This window comes from Patiria miniata, unplaced genomic scaffold, assembly GCF_015706575.1.
Source record: "Patiria miniata isolate m_02_andy unplaced genomic scaffold, ASM1570657v1 HiC_scaffold_16, whole genome shotgun sequence".
NCBI classification, from domain to species: Eukaryota; Metazoa; Echinodermata; class Asteroidea; order Valvatida; family Asterinidae; genus Patiria; species Patiria miniata.
The window spans coordinates 11,868,551-11,874,170 of record NW_024037054.1 but is presented as its reverse complement, the minus strand read 5'-3'; positions in this window follow the sequence as shown (position 1 = coordinate 11,874,170).

Sequence of the window (5,620 nt, the reverse complement as noted above, 5' to 3'; positions counted from 1 at the left end):
AAAAGCCTTGCAAATTTGTCGGCTTGTTGGCCTATTCATCCGCTATCCACACAGGTATAGTTTGTCAAAATCCATCCATGTTAAGGTACCTTTAGACCGCGACTCATGAGAGCCATGTCGGCTGGCGCTGACAGCCCTTGCTATGGGACTTACTGCACAAAAACGAAACTGGGGCATCATGCACCTACGTCTGGGGCTCACTCCAAAAGTTTCAAGTCTGAAGCCTTGCAAATTTGTAGGCTTGTTGGCCTATTCATCCGCTATCCACCAAGGTATAGTTTGTCAAAATCCATCCATGTTAAGGTACCTTTAGACGCGCGACTCATGAGAGCCATGTCGGCTGGCGCTGACAGCCCTTGCTATGGGACTTACTGCACAAAAAACGAAACTGGGGGCATCATGCACCTACGTCTGGGGCTCACTCCAAAGTTTCAAGTCGAAGCCTTGCAAATTTGTCGGCTTGTTGGCCTATTCATCCGCTATCCACACAAGCTATAGTTTGTCAAAATCCATCCATGTTAAGGTACCTTTAGACCGCGACTCATGAGAGCCATGTCGGCTGGCGCTGACAGCCCTTGCTATGGGACTTACTGCACAAAAACGAAACTGGGGGCATCATGCACCTACGTCTGGAGCTCACTCCAAAAGTTTCAAGTCTGAAGCCTTGCAATTTGTCGGCTTGTTGGCCTATTCATCCGCTATCCACCAAGGTATAGTTTGTCAAATCCATCCATGTTAAGGTACCTTTAGACCGCGACTCATGAGAGCCATGTCGGCTGGCGCTGACAGCCCTTGCTATGGGACTTACTGCACAAAAACGAAACTGGGGGCATCATGCACCTACGTCTGGAGCTCACTCCAAAAGTTTCAAGTCTGAAGCCTTGCAAATTTGTCGGCTTGTTGGCCTATTCATCCGCTATCCACCAAGGTATAGTTTGTCAAAATCCATCCATGTTAAGGTACCTTTAGACCGCGACTCATGAGAGCCATGTCGGCTGGCGCTGACAGCCCTTGCTATGGGACTTACTGCACAAAAACGAAACTGGGGGCATCATGCACCTACGTCTGGACTCACTCCAAAAGTTTCAAGTCTGAAGCCTTGCAATTTGTCGGCTTGTTGGCCTATTCATCCGCTATCCACCAAGGTATAGTTTGTCAAAATCCATCCATGTTAAGGTACCTTTAGACCGCGACTCATGAGAGCCATGTCGGCTGGCGCTGACAGCCCTTGCTATGGGACTTACTGCACAAAACGAAACTGGGGGCATCATGCACCTACGTCTGGGGCTCACTCCAAAAGTTTCAAGTCTGAAGCCTTGCAAATTTGTCGGCTTGTTGGCCTATTCATCCGCTATCCACCAAGTATAGTTTGTCAAAATCCATCCATGTTAAGGTACCTTTAGACCGCGACTCATGAGAGCCATGTCGGCTGGCGCTGACAGCCCTTGCTATGGGACTTACTGCACAAAAACGAAACTGGGGCATCATGCACCTACGTCTGGGGCTCACTCCAAAAGTTTCAAGTCTGAAGCCTTGCAAATTTGTCGGCTTGTTGGCCTATTCATCCGCTATCCACCAGGTATAGTTTGTCAAAATCCATCCATGTTAGGTACCTTTAGACCGCGACTCATGAGAGCCATGTCGGCTGGCGCTGACAGCCCTTGCTATGGGACTTACTGCACAAAAACGAAACTGGGGGCATCATGCACCTACGTCTTGGGCTCACTCCAAAAGTTTCAAGTCTGAAGCTTGCAAATTTGTCGGCTTGTAGCCTATTCATCCGCTATCCACCAAGGTATAGTTTGTCAAAATCCATCCATGTTAAGGTACCTTTAGACCGCGACTCATGAGAGCCATGTCGGCTGGCGCTGACAGCCCTTGCTATGGGACTTACTGCACAAAACGAAACTGGGGGCATCATGCACCTACGTCTGGGCTCACTCCAAAAGTTTCAAGTCTGAAGCCTTGCAAATTTGTCGGCTTGTTGGCCTATTCATCCGCTATCCACCAAGGTATAGTTTGTCAAAATCCATCCATGTTAAGGTACCTTTAGACCGCGACTCATGAGAGCCATGTCGGCTGGCGCTGACAGCCCTTGCTATGGGACTTACTGCACAAAAACGAAACTGGGGGCATCATGCACCTACGTCTGGGGCTCACTCCAAAAGTTTCAAGTCTGAAGCCTTGCAAATTTGTCGGCTTGTTGGCCTATTCATCCGCTATCCACCAAGGTATAGTTTGTCAAAATCCATCCATGTTAAGGTACCTTTAGACCGCGACTCATGAGAGCCATGTCGGCTGGCGCTGACAGCCCTTGCTATGGGACTTACTGCAACAAAACGAAACTGGGGGCATCATGCACCTACGTCTGGAGCTCACTCCAAAAGTTTCAAGTCTGAAGCCTTGCAAATTTGTCGGCTTGTTGGCCTATTCATCCGCTATCCACCAAGGTATAGTTTGTCAAAATCCATCCATGTTAAGGTACCTTTAGACCGCGACTCATGAGAGCCATGTCGGCTGGCGCTGACAGCCCTTGCTATGGGACTTACTGCACAAAAACGAAACTGGGGCATCATGCACCTACGTCTGGGGCTCACTCCAAAAGTTTCAAGTCTGAAGCCTTGCAAATTTGTCAGCTTGTTGGCCTATTCATCCGCTATCCACCAAGGTATAGTTTGTCAAAATCCATCCATGTTAAGGTACCTTTAGACCGCGACTCATGAGAGCCATGTCGGCTGGCGCTGACAGCCCTTGCTATGGGACTTACTGCACAAAAACGAAACTGGGGGCATCATGCACCTACGTCTGGGCTCACTCCAAAAGTTTCAGGTCTGAAGCCTTGCAAATTTGTCGGCTTGTTGGCCTATTCATCCGCTATCCACCAAGGTATAGTTTGTCAAAATCCATCCATGTTAAGGTACCTTTAGACCGCGACTCATGAGAGCCATGTCGGCTGGCGCTGACAGCCCTTGCTATGGGACTTACTGCACAAAAACGAAACTGGGGGCATCATGCACCTACGTCTGGGCTCACTCCAAAAGTTTCAAGTCTGAAGCCTTGCAAATTGTCGGCTTGTTGGCCTATTCATCCGCTATCCACCAAGGTATAGTTTGTCAAAATCCATCATGTTAAGGTACCTTTAGACCGCGACTCATGAGAGCCATGTCGGCTGGCGCTGACAGCCCTTGCTATGGGACTTACTGCACAAAAACGAAACTGGGGGCATCATGCACCTACGTCTGGGGCTCACTCCAAAAGTTTCAAGTCTGAAGCCTTGCAAATTTGTCGGCTTGTTGGCCTATTCATCCGCTATCCACCAAGGTATAGTTTGTCAAAATCCATCCATGTTAAGGTACCTTTAGACCGCGACTCATGAGAGCCATGTCGGCTGGCGCTGACAGCCCTTGCTATGGGACTTACTGCACAAAAACGAAACTGGGGCATCATGCACCTACGTCTGGGCTCACTCCAAAAGTTTCAAGTCTGAAGCCTTGCAAATTTGTCGGCTTGTTAGCCTATTCATCCGCTATCCACCAAGTTATAGTTTGTCAAAATCCATCCATGTTAAGGTACCTTTAGACCGCGACTCATGAGAGCCATGTCGGCTGGCGCTGACAGCCCTTGCTATGGGACTTACTGCACAAAAACGAAACTGGGGGGCATCATGCACCTACGTCTGGGGCTCACTCCAAAAGTTTCAAGTCTGAAGCCTTGCAAATTTGTCGGCTTGTTGGCCTATTCATCCGCTATCCACCAGGTATAGTTTGTTTGTCAAATCCATTCATGTAAGGTACCTTTAGACCGCGACTCATGAGAGCCATGTCGGCTGGCGCTGACAGCCCTTGCTATGGGACTTACTGCACAAAAACGAAACTGGGGGCATCATGCACCTACGTCTGGGGCTCACTCCAAAAGTTTCAAGTCTGAAGCCTTGCAAATTTTCTCAGCTTGTTGGCCTATTCATCCGCTATCCACCAAGGTATAGTTTGTCAAAATCCATTCATGTTAAGGTACCTTTAGACCGCGACTCATGAGAGCCATGTCGGCTGGCGCTGACAGCCCTTGCTATGGGACTTACTGCACAAAAACGAAACTGGGGGCATCATGCACCTACGTCTGGGGCTCACTCCAAAAGTTTCAAGTCTGAAGCCTTGAAATTTGTCGCTTGTTGGCCTATTCATCCGCTATCCACCAAGGTATAGTTTGTCAAAATCCATCCATGTTAAGGTACCTTTAGACCGCGACTCATGAGAGCCATGTCGGCTGGCGCTGACAGCCCTTGCTATGGGACTTACTGCACAAAAACGAAACTGGGGGCATCATGCACCTACGTCTGGGGCTCACTCCAAAAGTTTCAAGTCTGAAGCCTTGCAAATTTGTCGGCTTGTTGGCCTATTCATCCGCTATCCACCAAGGTATAGTTTGTCAAAATCCATCTATGTTAAGGTACCTTTAGACCGCGACTCATGAGAGCCATGTCGGCTGGCGCTGACAGCCCTTGCTATGGGACTTACTGCACAAAAACGAACTGGGGGCATCATGCACCTACGTCTGGAGCTCACTCCAAAAGTTTCAAGTCTGAAGCCTTGCAATTTGTCAGCTTGTTGGCCTATTTATCCGCTATCCACCAAGGTATAGTTTGTCAAAATCCATCCATGTTAAGGTACCTTTAGACCGCGACTCATGAGAGCCATGTCGGCTGGCGCTGACAGCCCTTGCTATGGGACTTACTGCACAAAAACGAAACTGGGGGCATCATGCACCTACGTCTGGAGCTCACTCCAAAAGTTTCAGTCTGAAGCCTTGCAAATTTGTCGGCTTGTTGGCCTATTCATCCGCTATCCACCAAGGTATAGTTTGTCAAAATCCATCCATGTTAAGGTACCTTTAGACCGCGACTCATGAGAGCCATGTCGGCTGGCGCTGACAGCCCTTGCTATGGGACTTACTGCACAAAAACGAAACTGGGGGCATCATGCACCTACGTCTGGGGCTCACTCCAAAAGTTTCAAGTCTGAAGCCTTGCAAATTTGTCGGCTTGTTGGCCTATTCATCCGCTATCCACCAAGGTATAGTTTGTCAAAATCCATCCATGTTAAGGTACCTTTAGACCGCGACTCATGAGAGCCATGTCGGCTGGCGCTGACAGCCCTTGCTATGGGACTTACTGCACAAAAAACGAAACTGGGGCATCATGCACCTATACTGGGGCTCACTCCAAAGGAGCCCATGTCGGGCTGGCGCTGCACCGGTCTATGGGACTTACTGCACAAAAACGAAACTGGGGGCATCATGCACCTACGTCTGGGGCTCACTCCAAAAGTTTCAAGTCTGAAGCCTTGCAAATTTGTCGATTTGTTGGCCTATTCATCCGCTATCCACCAAGGTATAGTTTGTCAAAATCCATCCATGTTAAGGTACCTTTAGACCGCGACTCATGAGAGCCATGTCGGCTGGCGCTGACAGCCCTTGCTATGGGACTTACTGCACAAAAACGAAACTGGGGGCATCATGCACCTACGTCTGGAGCTCACTCCAAAAGTTTCAGTCTGAAGCCTTGCAAATTTGTCGGCTTGTTGGCCTATTCATCCGCTATCCACCAAGGTATAGTTTGTCAAAA